Source organism: Convolutriloba macropyga, chromosome 1 (assembly GCF_964194025.1).
Source record: "Convolutriloba macropyga chromosome 1, txConMacr16.3, whole genome shotgun sequence".
In the NCBI taxonomy this organism is placed as follows: Eukaryota; Metazoa; Xenacoelomorpha; order Acoela; family Convolutidae; genus Convolutriloba; species Convolutriloba macropyga.
In genome coordinates, this window is record NC_134468.1 from 66,086,661 (window position 1) to 66,106,146 (window position 19,486).

The window sequence follows — 19,486 nt, forward strand, 5'->3', positions numbered from 1 at the left end:
ATGAGTTCTGCCGTAGCATGGCTGAAAAAACGGAGAAAATGGAATCAATAAACTTCCATCTCTTAAGGCACTTGGGATGGCAGGCCAAGAATATCGGACCTCTGTTCACCACATCGGCCTCAATGTTTGAATCGGGAAACCGCCTGTTAATTGCACCGTTGACAGGAACTGTGAATCAGTGCCAATTGATGACTTCGAGATTTATCCGTGCAAAGTTTGTTTTGAAAATGGAGTTGAGGGAGGACTGTTTGAGCTCAGCGATAAAAGATTTCCGGGGAAATAAGAAGATCGACGAAGTCTTTGCTTTTGTTGACAGCCCAGAAACTAAAAAATTTCAGGAAGTTCATCCAGATGCAGAGCTCTTTTGCCGAACATTTCACAAGTTTTACCTCGGTTCCGCATCATATGGTCGCGGCTCAGATGCCGACAACTACGTTGCTGCCAAATTGGGAGATGTTTTTATTGGCGAAATACTTTTCTTTTACAAAAAAGACAGCTCAACACATTGCGTTCTTCAGAAATTTGAGATAGTCAGGAGAATTAAATTGGTGAAAACTAATTTTGAGACAGATCTTCCATTCGGATTTGTTGTTGGTGACCCGAAGGAGACCATTGAAATTCCTATAAATGCTATAAAGAGCAAATTGTTTCGTTTTCAGTTCAAAAATACAGTGTATATGATTACAATGTTGAAACATTACGAGCACAATTAATTCATCCGCTTGAAAAAGGTTGACTTTGACTGCTTGCATTTGTTATAGCCTTTTTCTTAATTTTTGTACGGTTTTTGATGTTCATATAAAGCATTCGAATTTGTTTACATTAATTACTATAGTTTTCCTAAAGATTTAGTCTGAAATTTGAAACTTATCGATAAAGTTTTTTTACATTCGAGTTACATAACATAAACATATACAATTTTGTATACAATTTAGACAATTTCTATACAATTTTTTTAAGCTGTTCTGCAGATGTTAGAAAACTTAACAATGGTTTCTTTTTGTCTGTATGTATGTATGTATGTATGTATGTATATGTATGTGTATGTATGTATGTATGTATGTATCTAAAACAAAAAGAATTTTCGCTATAGCTTGCCTAGGAAAAAAGTTAGTATTTCATACGGAAATTTGCAATTATTTCGAATAACTTGAGATTATTAAATTTTAAAAATAGGCCGTTTTCATTGGGTCAAGGACTTGTCCAAATTGTACCAAACTCGGTATGGATTATCCCCTGTCTAATTAGAGTGTAAAAAAAGAATTTTTGCAATAACTTGCCTAGGAAAAAAGTTAGCTTTTTATATGGAAGTTTTCGAATATTTCGAATATTTAATTTCATAAATAGGCCGTTTTCATCGGGTCAAGGACTTGTCCAAATTGTACCAAACTCTGTATGGAGTATCCCCAGTGTAATTAGAGTGTAAAGCTTAAAAAATTTTTGCTATAGCCTGCCTAGGAAAAAATTTAGTTTTGCAATCGGAAATATCGAGTTATTCGCTTATTCTATTTTCAAAAATATAGAAATTTTATCGGGTCAAGGAGTTGTTCAAATCGAATCAAACTCGGTGTGGAGTATCTTCGGTCTACTTAGAGTGTAAAACAGAAGAAATTTTTGGTATAGCTTGCCTAGGAAAAAGTTAGTTTTTCATACGGAATTTTGCAATTATTTCGAATAACTTGAGATTATTGAATTTTAAAAATTGGTCTATTTCGTCGGATCAAGGAGTTGTTCAGATCGAATCAAACTCGGTATAGAGTATTCCGTGTGTACCTAGAGTCTAAAGCAAAAAGAATTTTTGTCATAGCTTGCCTAGGAAAAAAGTTAGTTTTTCATACGGAAATTTGCGAATTTCGCAAATAACGAATTTTAAAAATAGGTCTTTTTCATCGGGTCAAGGAGTTGTTCAAATCAAACCAAACTCGGTATAGAGTATTCCGTGTGTACCTAGAGTCTAAAGCAAAAAGAATTTTTGTCATAGCTTGCCTAGGAAAAAAGTTAGTTTTTCATACGGAAATTTTCGATTATTTCGAATAAAGAATTTTAAAAATAGGTCTTTTTCATCGGGTCAAGGAGTTGTTCAAATCAAACCAAACTCGGTATAGAGTATCCCGTGTGTACCTAGAGTCTAGAACAAAAAGAATTTTGCTATAGCTTGCCTAGGAAAAAAGTTCGTATTTCAATCGGAAATATCCAGTTATTCGCTTATTTTATTTTAAATAATTTTAAAAAATAGGTCTTTTTGATTAGGTCTTAGAGTTGTCCAAAGTGAACCAAACTCGGTATGGAGTTTTCCATGGGTATCTAGATGGTAAAACAAAAAGAATTGTTGCTATAGCTTGCCTAGGAAAAAAGTTAGTTTTGCAATCGGAAATATCCAGTTATTCGCCTATTCTATTTTCAAAAATATAGAAATTTTATCGGGTCAAGGAGTTGTTCAAATCTAACCAAACTGGGTATGGAGTATCCCGTGTGTACCTAGAGTCTAAAGCAAAAAGAATTTTTGTCATAGCTTGCCTAGGAAAAAAGTTGGTTTTTCATACGGAAATTTGCGATTAATTCGAATAGTTAATTTTAAATAATTTTAAAAAATAGGTCTTTTTGATTAGGTCTTAGAGTTGTCCAAAGTGAACCAAACTCGGTATGGAGTTTTCCATGGGTATCTAGATGGTAAAACAAAAAGAATTGTTGCTATAGCTTGCCTAGGAAAAAAGTTCGTATTTCAATCGGAAATATCCAGTTATTCGCTTATTCTATTTTAAAAAATATAGAAATTTTATCGGGTCAAGGAGTTGTTCAAATCAAACCAAACTCGTTATGGAGTATCCCATGTGTACCTAGAGTCTAGAACAAAAAGAATTTTTGCTATAGCTTGCCTAGAAAAAAAGTTCGTATTTCAATCGGAAATATCCAGTTATTCGCTTATTCGATTTTAAAAAATATAGAAATTTTATCGGGTCAAGGAGTTGTTCAAATCAAACCAAACTCGGTATAGAGTATTCCGTGTGTACCTAGAGTCTAGAACAAAAAGAATTTTTGCTATAGCTTGCCTAGGAAAAAAGTTCGTATTTCAATCGGAAATATCCAGTTATTCGCTTATTTTATTTTAAATAATTTTAAAAAATAGGTCTTTTTGATTAGGTCTTAGAGTTGTCCAAAGTGAACCAAACTCGGTATGGAGTTTTCCATGGGTATCTAGATGGTAAAACAAAAAGAATTGTTGCTATAGCTTGCCTAGGAAAAAAGTTCGTATTTCAATCGGAAATATCCAGTTATTCGCTTATTCTATTTTAAAAAATATAGAAATTTTATCGGGCCAAGGAGTTGTTCAAATCAAACCAAACTCGGTATGGAGTATCCCATGTGTACCTAGAGTCTATAACAAAAAGAATTTTTGCTATAGCTTGCCTAGAAAAAAAGTTCGTACTTCAATCGGAAATATCCAGTTATTCGCTTATTCGATTTTCAAAAATATAGAAATTTTATCGGGTCAAGGAGTTGTTCAAATCAAACCAAACTCGGTATAGAGTATTCCGTGTGTACCTAGAGTCTAGAACAAAAAGAATTTTTGCTATAGCTTGCCTAGGAAAAAAGTTCGTATTTCAATCGGAAATATCCAGTTATTCGCTTATTCTATTTTAAAAAATATAGAAATTTTATCGGGTCAAGGAGTTGTTCAAATCAAACCAAACTCGGCATAGAGTATTCCGTGTGTACCTAGAGTCTAGAACAAAAAGAATTTTTGCTATAGCTTGCCTAGGAAAAAAGTTCGTATTTCAATCGGAAATATCCAGTTATTCGCTTTTTCTATTTTAAAAAATATAGAAATTTTATCGGGTCAAGGAGTTGTTCAAATCAAACCAAACTCGTTATGAAGTATCCCATGGGTGCCTAGAGTCTATAACAAAAAGAATTTTTGCTATAGCTTGCCTAGAAAAAAAGTTCGTACTTCAATCGGAAATATCCAGTTATTCGCTTATTCGATTTTCAAAAATATAGAAATTTTATCGGGTCAAGGAGTTGTTCAAATCAAACCAAACTCGTTATGGAGTATCCCATGGGTGCCTAGAGTCTAGAACAAAAAGAATTTTTGCTATAGCTTGCCTAGGAAAAAAGTTCGTATTTCAATCGGAAATATCCAGTTATTCGCTTATTTTATTTTAAATAATTTTAAAAAATAGGTCTTTTTGATTAGGTCTTAGAGTTGTCCAAAGTGAACCAAACTCGGTATGGAGTTTTCCATGGGTATCTAGATGGTAAAACAAAAAGAATTGTTGCTATAGCTTGCCTAGGAAAAAAGTTCGTATTTCAATCGGAAATATCCAGTTATTCGCTTATTCTATTTTAAAAAATATAGAAATTTTATCGGGTCAAGGAGTTGTTCAAATCAAACCAAACTCGGTATGGAGTATCCCATGTGTACCTAGAGTCTATAACAAAAAGAATTTTTGCTATAGCTTGCCTAGAAAAAAAGTTCGTACTTCAATCGGAAATATCCAGTTATTCGCTTATTTTATTTTAAATAATTTTAAAAAATAGGTCTTTTTGATTAGGTCTTAGAGTTGTCCAAAGTGAACCAAACTCGGTACGGAGTTTTCCTTGGGTATCTAGATGGTAAAACAAAAAGAATTGTTGCTATAGCTTGCCTAGGAAAAAAGTTCGTATTTCAATCGGAAATATCCAGTTATTCGCTTATTCTATTTTAAAAAATATAGAAATTTTATCGGGTCAAGGAGTTGTTCAAATCAAACCAAACTCGGCATAGAGTATTCCGTGTGTACCTAGAGTCTAGAACAAAAAGAATTTTTGCTATAGCTTGCCTAGGAAAAAAGTTCGTATTTCAATCGGAAATATCCAGTTATTCGCTTTTTCTATTTTAAAAAATATAGAAATTTTATCGGGTCAAGGAGTTGTTCAAATCAAACCAAACTCGTTATGGAGTATCCCATGTGTACCTAGAGTCTAGAACAAAAAGAATTTTTGCTATAGCTTGCCTAGAAAAAAAGTTCGTATTTCAATCGGAAATATCCAGTTATTCGCTTATTCTATTTTAAAAAATATAGAAATTTTATCGGGTCAAGGAGTTGTTCAAATCAAACCAAACTCGTTATGGAGTATCCCATTTGTACCTAGAGTCTAGAACAAAAAGAATTTTTGCTATAACTTGCCTAGGAAAAAAGTTAGTTTTGCAATCGGAAATATCCAGTTATTCGCCTATTCTATTTTCAAAAATATAGAAATTTTATCGGGTCAAGGAGTTGTTCAAATCTAACCAAACTGGGTATGGAGTATACCATGGGCAAGTAGAGTCTAGAACAAAAAGAATTTTGGCTATAGCTTGCCTAGGAAAAAAGTTCGTATTTCAATCGGAAATATCGACATATTCGCTTATTATTCGCTTATTCTATTTTCAAAAATATAGAAATTTTATCGGGTCAAGGAGTTGTTCAAATCAAACCAAACTCGGCATAGAGTATTCCGTGTGTACCTAGAGTCTAGAACAAAAAGAATTTTTGCTATAGCTTGCCTAGGAAAAAAGTTCGTATTTCAATCGGAAATATCCAGTTATTAGCTTATTCGATTTTAAAAAATATAGAAATTTTATCGGGTCAAGGAGTTGTTCAAATCTAACCAAACTGGGTATGGAGTATCCCGTGTGTACCTAGAGTCTAGAACAAAAAGAATTTTTGCTATAGCTTGCCTAGGAAAAAAGTTCGTATTTCAATCGGAAATATCCAGTTATTCGCTTATTCGATTTTAAAAAATATAGAAATTTTATCGGGTCAAGGAGTTGTTCAAATCTAAACAAACTGGGTATAGAGTATTCCATTTGTACCTAGAGTCTAAAACAAAAAGAATTTTTGTCATAGCTTGCCTAGGAAAAAAGTTAGTTTTTCATACGGAAATTTGCGATTAATTCGAATAGTTAATTTTAAATAATTTTAAAAAATAGGTCTTTTTGATTAGGTCTTAGAGTTGTCCAAAGTGAACCAAACTCGGTATGGAGTATTCCATGGGTATTTAGATGGTAAAACAAAAAGAATTTTTGGTATAGCTTGCCTAACAAAAAAGTCTATTTCAGTCTTACTATTATTCTAAGGTGAGGGCCTCGGGCCCGCTTGAGGTGCACCCCCCCCTGCCCCGTTGAGACGCCGGTTAGTCGGTTTCCCCCCCGCTGGGATTTTGTGCACCTCATTTGTGGGGACGTGAGTTTTTTTCCGACAGTACGGTTACCAGCATCAGACGGTTATCATCCAGAACAGACCCCTGATCATTCTATTCCCATCCGGAAGCGACCTCTGATCATACTATTGTGCGCTCGAAAGGGGCCTATGATCATACCATTCCCATCCGGAAGCGACCTTTGATCATACCATTCCCATCCGCAAGTGACCCCCGATCATACTATTCCCATCCGGAAGCGACCTCTGATCATACTATTGTGCGCTCGAAAGGGGCCTATGATCATACCATTCCCATCCGGAAGTGACCCCTGATCATACTATTCCCATCCGCAAGCGACCTCTGATCATACAATTCCCATCCGGAAGTGACCTCTGATCATACCATCCCCATCCGGAAGTGACCTCTGATCATACCATCCCCATCCGGAAGCGACCTCTGATCATACAATTCCCATCCGGAAGTGACCTCTGATCATACCATTCCCATCCGGAAGTGACCTCTGATCATACCATCCCCATCCGGAAGTGACCTCTGATCATACCATCCCCATCCGGAAGTGACCCCTGATCATACTATTCCCATCCGCAAGCGACCTCTGATCATACCATTCCCATCCGGAAGTGACCTCTGATCATACCATTCCCATCCGGAAGTGACCTCTGATCATACCATTCCCATCCGCAATTGACCCCTGATCAGACTATTCCCATCCGGAACCAAAACCCAGACCCTGTAATTATGGTCTGGGAACACACCGTGTGCGTTGAACTTCGGATGATCAGAGGTCACTTCCGGATGGCACCTCAACCTGGGTAATAAATCCAATCCCAATTATGTACTGAATCATGGCCTGATGCATGTTACATCATTAAATAGTGACACTTTAGTCAAACCGACTTTCATAGGAGAAAATAATTGACAGTTAGCAGCCCCATGTGGGATCGCATCGTTATCATTCAAGATCTTGAAAGATTCTGATAAAAATGTTGAGCTGAAAAGAATTTTTGAGATGATTACTATCACGCGAGCATTCGAATGATTAATGATTATCTTGGAAGTTCAATCCAGTCAAACTCTGCTCTCATTGGTTCATTTGGCACAGAACTTTCCAGAGACAAAGTTTCGTCTATTTTAAAAGACAAATGGAAACCAAAATCCTTTAAAATATGAGTCTTAGTTAAAAAACAACTTAAACTAGGCAAGCTGAGCATTAATCGGTAAGGTTCCATTGAGCAATACTAACAAGAACTGAGAACTTCTTGAAACTTCCAACTGTTCCATTGTTTTATCTCAAAGTTTCAAACAATAATAGGTTTTAAATGTATTTTTCCAAAATTTTGCTTAAGATAATATTTTTTTTGCAACAATTCCTTTTATTTGGTTATTTATTCACCATAATAATATCATTTTATGAAAGGAACAAATTTTCTTCCTTTTTTTGTTATTTCACATTGATTTGCACAAAAAGCTCAAATTTTCAGCTACACTTGCGAGAAGTTAACTTACAGAAAAAGTGGGAAACAGCTTTTTGCCATTTTCTGATTATAATTAAAGTGGTTCAAATGACTTGCAGGCTTGAAAAAGTAATGTTTGTCATTAATTTTCGATACCTTGCAAGATTTGGGAGGAAAATTTTTCGAGATGATGTATCGGTTTTTGAGATCTTGCCGGGTTTGGGGAGGATATTGCATGATGATCAATTGAAGTGGGCTGTAATCATCTCTTTTATATCATTAACATCTCTGTATCGAACCAATGTATACTTTATAGTGCCTAGTATTACTCAAAATTGCTTACCACACTTGTCAATAAATTTTTGGTTTTTAAACATAAGAGTTTTATCCGTCGGTCTCGTCGTTTTTGTTCGGTATTGACCGAGAATCAGTATTGACATTTTGTAAACGTAAAAGAGATTTGACATCGTCGTTTTGTGAACGCAAAAAAGACTAGATATCGTCGTTCTTTAAACGTAAAAGATTCAGCACCATTGAGAGAAATACCCGGAACTTTTTTTTCTCGGTTTTAAAAGCAGACTAGTCCAGCAGACTGAGCAAGAAACGGTCGTCATGTTCAGTTTCAAACGTAACCAACCATGCAAATTTTTGCTTGTAAACTACAAGAAAGTACGTCAGAACTCAGTGAACGTTAATTAATAAACAGAATTCTTATCAATGTTTAACAGGAATGTTATACTTTTGAACTCAAAAATAACCACGAATTTTGTTTTCGTTCAATTAATTACTGTGTCTCTAATAATAGCAAATATTATTATAACATTTTTCGGTCAATTCCAATTTTTTACTCATCATAAATGCTTTCTCCCACAACATCATTATAGAAACTTAACAACGCAAATTGAGTTCTACGATCCTGTTGATTGCTGACTTGATAGCAAAAGCAAAGGTGCTGAAGATGAAGCAATGTAACGGCTACTACGGTTGCACTCTCTGTACGCAAAGGGGAACCCACTATGCTGGTGCCCATCAATACCCTCATGACCAACCAATTGTTATGAGGTCGGCTGATTCGCATTTGATCAATATTCGTGAATTAGAAAGCAGAAGCATAGAGAAGATGAAATCTAAGCATGGTCCTGAAAATGATTGCGAGATTCGAACGCAAGTTGTGAAAGGAAGGAGCGAAATTCTTTCACTCATTCCAAATCAGCCGCTGAGCTCGCCAGTTGACCCGATGCATCAACTGTTTTTAGGTGTCTCGAAAGAATTGTTTCTTTTTTTCTACGATAAGATGCATTCTGCTGAAAAACGTGAACTGAACGAATTTATTTCATCGCTCAAGCTCCCACATGAGTTTAAAAACTCTGTGCGATCTTTAGATGCGCTGCATACCTTCAAAGCTAAAGAACTCAAGTTTGTACTCTTTTATTTGTCACCGGTTGCTTTTCCTCCCTTCTTTCATGGTGAAGACAGAGTTAGTGACGAAATTGATCTTAAAAAGCTGGTCTTTGCAACCCGCAGCTTGTTCGATACAATCGCAAACGCCGATTTTTGCGACAGACTTTTGAATGAGTTCTGCCGTAGCATGGCTGAAAAAACGGAGAAAATGGAATCAATAAACTTCCATCTCTTAAGGCACTTGGGATGGCAGGCCAAGAATATCGGACCTCTGTTCACCACATCGGCCTCAATGTTTGAATCGGGAAACCGCCTGTTAATTGCACCGTTGACAGGAACTGTGAATCAGTGCCAATTGATGACTTCGAGATTTATCCGTGCAAAGTTTGTTTTGAAAATGGAGTTGAGGGAGGACTGTTTGAGCTCAGCGATAAAAGATTTCCGGGGAAATAAGAAGATCGACGAAGTCTTTGCTTTTGTTGACAGCCCAGAAACTAAAAAATTTCAGGAAGTTCATCCAGATGCAGAGCTCTTTTGCCGAACATTTCACAAGTTTTACCTCGGTTCCGCATCATATGGTCGCGGCTCAGATGCCGACAACTACGTTGCTGCCAAATTGGGAGATGTTTTTATTGGCGAAATACTTTTCTTTTACAAAAAAGACAGCTCAACACATTGCGTTCTTCAGAAATTTGAGATAGTCAGGAGAATTAAATTGGTGAAAACTAATTTTGAGACAGATCTTCCATTCGGATTTGTTGTTGGTGACCCGAAGGAGACCATTGAAATTCCTATAAATGCTATAAAGAGCAAATTGTTTCGTTTTCAGTTCAAAAAAACAGTGTATATGATTACAATGTTGAAACATTACGAGCACAATTAATTCATCCGCTTGAAAAAGGTTGACTTTGACTGCTTGCATTTGTTATAGCCTTTTTCTTAATTTTTGTACGGTTTTTGATGTTCATATAAAGCATTCGAATTTGTTTACATTAATTACTATAGTTTTCCTAAAGATTTAGTCTGAAATTTGAAACTTATCGATAAAGTTTTTTTACATTCGAGTTACATAACATAAACATATACAATTTTGTATACAATTTAGACAATTTCTATACAATTTTTTTAAGCTGTTCTGCAGATGTTAGAAAACTTAACAATGGTTTCTTTTTGTCTGTATGTATGTATGTATGTATGTATGTATATGTATGTGTATGTATGTATGTATGTATGTATCTAAAACAAAAAGAATTTTCGCTATAGCTTGCCTAGGAAAAAAGTTAGTATTTCATACGGAAATTTGCAATTATTTCGAATAACTTGAGATTATTAAATTTTAAAAATAGGCCGTTTTCATTGGGTCAAGGACTTGTCCAAATTGTACCAAACTCGGTATGGATTATCCCCTGTCTAATTAGAGTGTAAAAAAAAGAATTTTTGCAATAACTTGCCTAGGAAAAAAGTTAGCTTTTTATATGGAAGTTTTCGAATATTTCGAATATTTAATTTCATAAATAGGCCGTTTTCATCGGGTCAAGGACTTGTCCAAATTGTACCAAACTCTGTATGGAGTATCCCCAGTGTAATTAGAGTGTAAAGCTTAAAAAATTTTTGCTATAGCCTGCCTAGGAAAAAATTTAGTTTTGCAATCGGAAATATCGAGTTATTCGCTTATTCTATTTTCAAAAATATAGAAATTTTATCGGGTCAAGGAGTTGTTCAAATCGAATCAAACTCGGTGTGGAGTATCTTCGGTCTACTTAGAGTGTAAAACAGAAGAAATTTTTGGTATAGCTTGCCTAGGAAAAAGTTAGTTTTTCATACGGAATTTTGCAATTATTTCGAATAACTTGAGATTATTGAATTTTAAAAATTGGTCTATTTCGTCGGATCAAGGAGTTGTTCAGATCGAATCAAACTCGGTATAGAGTATTCCGTGTGTACCTAGAGTCTAAAGCAAAAAGAATTTTTGTCATAGCTTGCCTAGGAAAAAAGTTAGTTTTTCATACGGAAATTTGCGAATTTCGCAAATAACGAATTTTAAAAATAGGTCTTTTTCATCGGGTCAAGGAGTTGTTCAAATCAAACCAAACTCGGTATAGAGAATTCCGTGTGTACCTAGAGTCTAAAGCAAAAAGAATTTTTGTCATAGCTTGCCTAGGAAAAAAGTTAGTTTTTCATACGGAAATTTTCGATTATTTCGAATAAAGAATTTTAAAAATAGGTCTTTTTCATCGGGTCAAGGAGTTGTTCAAATCAAACCAAACTCGGTATAGAGTATCCCGTGTGTACCTAGAGTCTAGAACAAAAAGAATTTTGCTATAGCTTGCCTAGGAAAAAAGTTCGTATTTCAATCGGAAATATCCAGTTATTCGCTTATTTTATTTTAAATAATTTTAAAAAATAGGTCTTTTTGATTAGGTCTTAGAGTTGTCCAAAGTGAACCAAACTCGGTATGGAGTTTTCCATGGGTATCTAGATGGTAAAACAAAAAGAATTGTTGCTATAGCTTGCCTAGGAAAAAAGTTAGTTTTGCAATCGGAAATATCCAGTTATTCGCCTATTCTATTTTCAAAAATATAGAAATTTTATCGGGTCAAGGAGTTGTTCAAATCTAACCAAACTGGGTATGGAGTATCCCGTGTGTACCTAGAGTCTAAAGCAAAAAGAATTTTTGTCATAGCTTGCCTAGGAAAAAAGTTGGTTTTTCATACGGAAATTTGCGATTAATTCGAATAGTTAATTTTAAATAATTTTAAAAAATAGGTCTTTTTGATTAGGTCTTAGAGTTGTCCAAAGTGAACCAAACTCGGTATGGAGTTTTCCATGGGTATCTAGATGGTAAAACAAAAAGAATTGTTGCTATAGCTTGCCTAGGAAAAAAGTTCGTATTTCAATCGGAAATATCCAGTTATTCGCTTATTCTATTTTAAAAAATATAGAAATTTTATCGGGTCAAGGAGTTGTTCAAATCAAACCAAACTCGTTATGGAGTATCCCATGTGTACCTAGAGTCTAGAACAAAAAGAATTTTTGCTATAGCTTGCCTAGAAAAAAAGTTCGTATTTCAATCGGAAATATCCAGTTATTCGCTTATTCGATTTTCAAAAATATAGAAATTTTATCGGGTCAAGGAGTTGTTCAAATCAAACCAAACTCGGTATAGAGTATTCCGTGTGTACCTAGAGTCTAGAACAAAAAGAATTTTTGCTATAGCTTGCCTAGGAAAAAAGTTCGTATTTCAATCGGAAATATCCAGTTATTCGCTTATTTTATTTTAAATAATTTTAAAAAATAGGTCTTTTTGATTAGGTCTTAGAGTTGTCCAAAGTGAACCAAACTCGGTATGGAGTTTTCCATGGGTATCTAGATGGTAAAACAAAAAGAATTGTTGCTATAGCTTGCCTAGGAAAAAAGTTCGTATTTCAATCGGAAATATCCAGTTATTCGCTTATTCTATTTTAAAAAATATAGAAATTTTATCGGGTCAAGGAGTTGTTCAAATCAAACCAAACTCGGTATGGAGTATCCCATGTGTACCTAGAGTCTATAACAAAAAGAATTTTTGCTATAGCTTGCCTAGAAAAAAAGTTCGTACTTCAATCGGAAATATCCAGTTATTCGCTTATTCGAGTTTCAAAAATATAGAAATTTTATCGGGTCAAGGAGTTGTTCAAATCAAACCAAACTCGGTATAGAGTATTCCGTGTGTACCTAGAGTCTAGAACAAAAAGAATTTTTGCTATAGCTTGCCTAGGAAAAAAGTTCGTATTTCAATCGGAAATATCCAGTTATTCGCTTATTCTATTTTAAAAAATATAGAAATTTTATCGGGTCAAGGAGTTGTTCAAATCAAACCAAACTCGTTATGGAGTATCCCATGTGTACCTAGAGTCTAGAACAAAAAGAATTTTTGCTATAGCTTGCCTAGAAAAAAAGTTCGTATTTCAATCGGAAATATCCAGTTATTCGCTTATTTTATTTTAAATAATTTTAAAAAATAGGTCTTTTTGATTAGGTCTTAGAGTTGTCCAAAGTGAACCAAACTCGGTACGGAGTTTTCCATGGGTATCTAGATGGTAAAACAAAAAGAATTGTTGCTATAGCTTGCCTAGGAAAAAAGTTCGTATTTCAATCGGAAATATCCAGTTATTCGCTTATTCTATTTTAAAAAATATAGAAATTTTATCGGGTCAAGGAGTTGTTCAAATCAAACCAAACTCGGCATAGAGTATTCCGTGTGTACCTAGAGTCTAGAACAAAAAGAATTTTTGCTATAGCTTGCCTAGGAAAAAAGTTCGTATTTCAATCGGAAATATCCAGTTATTCGCTTTTTCTATTTTAAAAAATATAGAAATTTTATCGGGTCAAGGAGTTGTTCAAATCAAACCAAACTCGTTATGGAGTATCCCATGTGTACCTAGAGTCTAGAACAAAAAGAATTTTTGCTATAGCTTGCCTAGAAAAAAAGTTCGTATTTCAATCGGAAATATCCAGTTATTCGCTTATTCTATTTTAAAAAATATAGAAATTTTATCGGGTCAAGGAGTTGTTCAAATCAAACCAAACTCGTTATGGAGTATCCCATTTGTACCTAGAGTCTAGAACAAAAAGAATTTTTGCTATAACTTGCCTAGGAAAAAAGTTAGTTTTGCAATCGGAAATATCCAGTTATTCGCCTATTCTACTTTCAAAAATATAGAAATTTTATCGGGTCAAGGAGTTGTTCAAATCTAACCAAACTGGGCATGGAGTATACCATGGGCAAGTAGAGTCTAGAACAAAAAGAATTTTGGCTATAGCTTGCCTAGGAAAAAAGTTCGTATTTCAATCGGAAATATCGACATATTCGCTTATTATTCGCTTATTCTATTTTCAAAAATATAGAAATTTTATCGGGTCAAGGAGTTGTTCAAATCAAACCAAACTCGGCATAGAGTATTCCGTGTGTACCTAGAGTCTAGAACAAAAAGAATTTTTGCTATAGCTTGCCTAGGAAAAAAGTTCGTATTTCAATCGGAAATATCCAGTTATTAGCTTATTCGATTTTAAAAAATATAGAAATTTTATCGGGTCAAGGAGTTGTTCAAATCTAACCAAACTGGGTATGGAGTATCCCGTGTGTACCTAGAGTCTAGAACAAAAAGAATTTTTGCTATAGCTTGCCTAGGAAAAAAGTTCGTATTTCAATCGGAAATATCCAGTTATTCGCTTATTCGATTTTAAAAAATATAGAAATTTTATCGGGTCAAGGAGTTGTTCAAATCTAAACAAACTGGGTATAGAGTATTCCATTTGTACCTAGAGTCTAAAACAAAAAGAATTTTTGTCATAGCTTGCCTAGGAAAAAAGTTAGTTTTTCATACGGAAATTTGCGATTAATTCGAATAGTTAATTTTAAATAATTTTAAAAAATAGGTCTTTTTGATTAGGTCTTAGAGTTGTCCAAAGTGAACCAAACTCGGTATGGAGTATTCCATGGGTATTTAGATGGTAAAACAAAAAGAATTTTTGGTATAGCTTGCCTAGCAAAAAAGTCTATTTCAGTCTTACTATTATTCTAAGGTGAGGGCCTCGGGCCCGCTTGAGGTGCACCCCCCCCCTGCCCCGTTGAGACGCCGGTTAGTCGGTTTCCCCCCCGCTGGGATTTTGTGCACCTCATTTGTGGGGACGTGAGTTTTTTTCCGACAGTACGGTTACCAGCATCAGACGGTTATCATCCAGAACAGACCCCTGATCATTCTATTCCCATCCGGAAGCGACCTCTGATCATACTATTGTGCGCTCGAAAGGGGCCTATGATCATACCATTCCCATCCGGAAGCGACCTTTGATCATACCATTCCCATCCGCAAGTGACCCCCGATCATACTATTCCCATCCGGAAGCGACCTCTGATCATACTATTGTGCGCTCGAAAGGGGCCTATGATCATACCATTCCCATCCGGAAGTGACCCCTGATCATACTATTCCCATCCGCAAGCGACCTCTGATCATACAATTCCCATCCGGAAGTGACCTCTGATCATACCATCCCCATCCGGAAGTGACCTCTGATCATACCATCCCCATCCGGAAGCGACCTCTGATCATACAATTCCCATCCGGAAGTGACCTCTGATCATACCATTCCCATCCGGAAGTGACCTCTGATCATACCATCCCCATCCGGAAGTGACCTCTGATCATACCATCCCCATCCGGAAGTGACCCCTGATCATACTATTCCCATCCGCAAGCGACCTCTGGTCATACCATTCCCATCCGGAAGTGACCTCTGATCATACCATTCCCATCCGGAAGTGACCTCTGATCATACCATTCCCATCCGCAATTGACCCCTGATCAGACTATTCCCATCCGGAACCAAAACCCAGACCCTGTAATTATGGTCTGGGAACACACCGTGTGCGTTGAACTTCGGATGATCAGAGGTCACTTCCGGATGGCACCTCAACCTGGGTAATAAATCCAATCCCAATTATGTACTGAATCATGGCCTGATGCATGTTACATCATTAAATAGTGACACTTTAGTCAAACCGACTTTCATAGGAGAAAATAATTGACAGTTAGCAGCCCCATGTGGGATCGCATCGTTATCATTCAAGATCTTGAAAGATTCTGATAAAAATGTTGAGCTGAAAAGAATTTTTGAGATGATTACTATCACGCGAGCATTCGAATGATTAATGATTATCTTGGAAGTTCAATCCAGTCAAACTCTGCTCTCATTGGTTCATTTTGCACAGAACTTTCCAGAGACAAAGTTTCGTCTATTTTAAAAGACAAATGGAAACCAAAATCCTTTAAAATATGAGTCTTAGTTAAAAAACAACTTAAACTAGGCAAGCTGAGCATTAATCGGTAAGGTTCCATTGAGCAATACTAACAAGAACTGAGAACTTCTTGAAACTTCCAACTGTTCCATTGTTTTATCTCAAAGTTTCAAACAATAATAGGTTTTAAATGTATTTTTCCAAAATTTTGCTTAAGATAATATTTTTTTTGCAACAATTCCTTTTATTTGGTTATTTATTCACAATAATAATATCATTTTATGAAAAGAACAAATTTTCTTCCTTTTTTTGTTATTTCACATTGATTTGCACAAAAAGCTCAAATTTTCAGCTACACTTGCGAGAAGTTAACTTACAGAAAAAGTGGGAAACAGCTTTTTGCCATTTTCTGATTATAATTAAAGTGGTTCAAATGACTTGCAGGCTTGAAAAAGTAATGTTTGTCATTAATTTTTGATACCTTGCAAGATTTGGGAGGAAAATTTTTCGAGATGATGTATCGGTTTTTGAGATCTTGCCGGGTTTGGGGAGGATATTGCATGATGATCAATTGAAGTGGGCTGTAATCATCTCTTTTATATCATTAACATCTCTGTCTCGAACCAATGTATACTTTATAGTGCCTAGTATTACTCAAAATTGCTTACCACACTTGTCAATAAATTTTTGGTTTTTAAACATAAGAGTTTTATCCGTCGGTCTCGTCGTTTTTGTTCGGTATTGACCGAGAATCAGTATTGACATTTTGTAAACGTAAAAGAGATTTGACATCGTCGTTTTGTGAACGCAAAAAAGACTAGATATCGTCGTTCTTTAAACGTAAAAGATTCAGCACCATTGAGAGAAATACCCGGAACTTTTTTTTCTCGGTTTTAAAAGCAGACTAGTCCAGCAGACTGAGCAAGAAACGGTCGTCATGTTCAGTTTCAAACGTAACCAACCATGCAAATTTTTGCTTGTAAACTACAAGAAAGTACGTCAGAACTCAGTGAACGTTAATTAATAAACAGAATTCTTATCAATGTTTAACAGGAATGTTATACTTTTGAACTCAAAAATAACCACGAATTTTGTTTTCGTTCAATTAATTACTGTGTCTCTAATAATAGCAAATATTATTATAACATTTTTCGGTCAATTCCAATTTTTTACTCATCATAAATGCTTTCTGCCACAACATCATTATAGAAACTTAACAACGCAAATTGAGTTCTCTTTTGTGGCGGATGAGGTTGGATAGTTTTGCATTATTGTACTCCGTCAGAATCACAAAGTCTTTCACTAAGCTTGGGAGGGTACTGGCTCGTTATGAGTGCAAGATCTTAAAAAAGGATACTTTTCTCACCTGTTTCAAAAAAGTTTAACCTAATGAAGCACTGTGTAGTTCTATACTAATTGGTCTTTTTTGAGATCATCCCCTTAAGTAAACAAACTATCTTTAATAATGATCTTTAATAATGATCTTTAATCTTTTTGAAACATATTTATTTGTTGCAAACTAGGGCAATATTAACTGAAACATATTAATTAAGTTTAAAGATATTTGGCGTTGTTTATAAAACACTCAAATATTTTACTATGGCTGCTATTGTTGACTTATGACAAAAGTTTTATATCCTAAGGAAATTTTTCGTGGTACGTAATTATTAATGAAATCTTTGAAGTTTGTCATTGAACATTTATCAAATCATTGGATATATTGCTGCACTTTGTTGATCTTAATATGAAAATCCATGTCACGTTTAGTATTAAAACTGTCCTAGTCTCCAGCACGAGTGACAATAATTTTTTGATTTTAGTAATAGAAGCAAATTGGCATGAAAGTACAAAATTTCACACGTTTATATTCCGTATCAGTATGAGAACTTGCAGATCTGTCTGGATATAGATGAGCTGATATGGAATAATATTTACCTGAACATGAACATGTTTTTTTTGCCGTATAATGCAAGTAATAGTGCAGTTTTTGAACTTTACACGCTGTTCTCCCAACTTGAAGACGTGTCTTTGATATCATTGGTGATGATTGGCGAGATGGTTTTTGATCATAAATGATGGTGGCAAGGTAGAATTTGGGTTTATCTCTACAGATGGTTTGTGGTATGACCAGCTTTAAAGCAACGATTCGGTTTAAATTAGAAGACACTATTCAATAATTTTAATTCACCAACGTCAGGAATGAAAATTAAATTTATATATCAAAGTTTTAATTTGAACTCCTAAATTCTCTACTTCGCTATAATCACAGAAAAATTGTGATTCAAAAACAAGAATTGAAATTTAAAGTGCGATGACAAGTTAAAAATATATGGCTTTCTATATAAAGTTACAACTTAGATGACATACTAAAATTGTAAAATCAATTAAAACATATTTGAAAGCTGAATAATAAGAATCTTACCCAGTTGTCACGCTTTTCAGCTGGATGATATTTGAAGAGATTTTCTGTAAAATTTCAGCCTATTTCATTGCACTATTTCACAATTATATTGAAATTAAATTGTGTGGGCTGCTCAGGAATACTGAGCATCAATCATTAACGTCAATTTCATTAAAAATTCCATGGCAGAAACCAGCCAAAACTTTAACAATCGAGCAATTAAGAGGTTATGGAGTTTTTTCTCTATTTGCCCCGGCCTTTTGAGTATAATGTAACATTCAACATAAAGTCACCGTAATGAGACTCCACTAATTTTTCTCCGCTTTTCAAAACTGACAAATATCCAGGACCATTTTCTAGCATATACTATATTTTGACCCTCTCCTAGTAAATCTGCAAATATTTGCTGCTGGCCAATTTGCTACTTTATGTACGAACAATGTTCCTTAAAATTGGACTGAAATATCTGCTACGTTTCACTTCGTTTGTTATTTTCCTGTTTATTCTGCTTACTCAAAGTTACTCGACGTTCTACCTTTTGTTCAGAGAACAAATACTAATACATTTACCTGAGTTTAATGGCGCTAATGATTCCGTGGATAAGCAAATGTTTTTAATAGAAACTTCAGGTAGATCTTATTTGAGAGGGAGGGATTGTTGTGCAATTGAATCGGCAGATCGGAACTCAGGTCTTAGAGTTCAAATTCTATTCACGTCAGGGCATTTGAATTTATCAAGATCAAACTGTACTGCAGAGTTGTACAAGAGCCCCAACAATATTCGTTTTTACACTGTCAATGTGTCCAAGGAATTGAAGGGCACCCAAGTTGAAGAAATAGGAAAAAAACTTACACAAGATGAAAAGCTGAGAAACTTGTTTTTGAGTGACATTATTCGTTTTGTGTTAGTTTACAAGTATGGAGGATTCTACTCTGATTTGGACTCTGTTGTCATTCACAACCTCGAGAACTTGACGAACGTTGTGGGATCCGAGGAGAATCCACCATCTGCCAAAAGGTAAAGATAAATTCCGGTAGTTCGAATTTTAAAAAATAATATTATCTACGCGTAATCATAGGCTAAATCGAGTATCTACGCTGAATTTCTAGGTAAGTAAGAGCTCCTATCCTCACGCAGAAAATATATCTGATGCAGGGGTTAAGACCATTGATCAACGGTGTGTAAATCACACACTTTGCAACGCGCCACGCTGTTTTTAATTGCAAGTTCTGATTGACTCTGACCATAATACAAGCATGTATA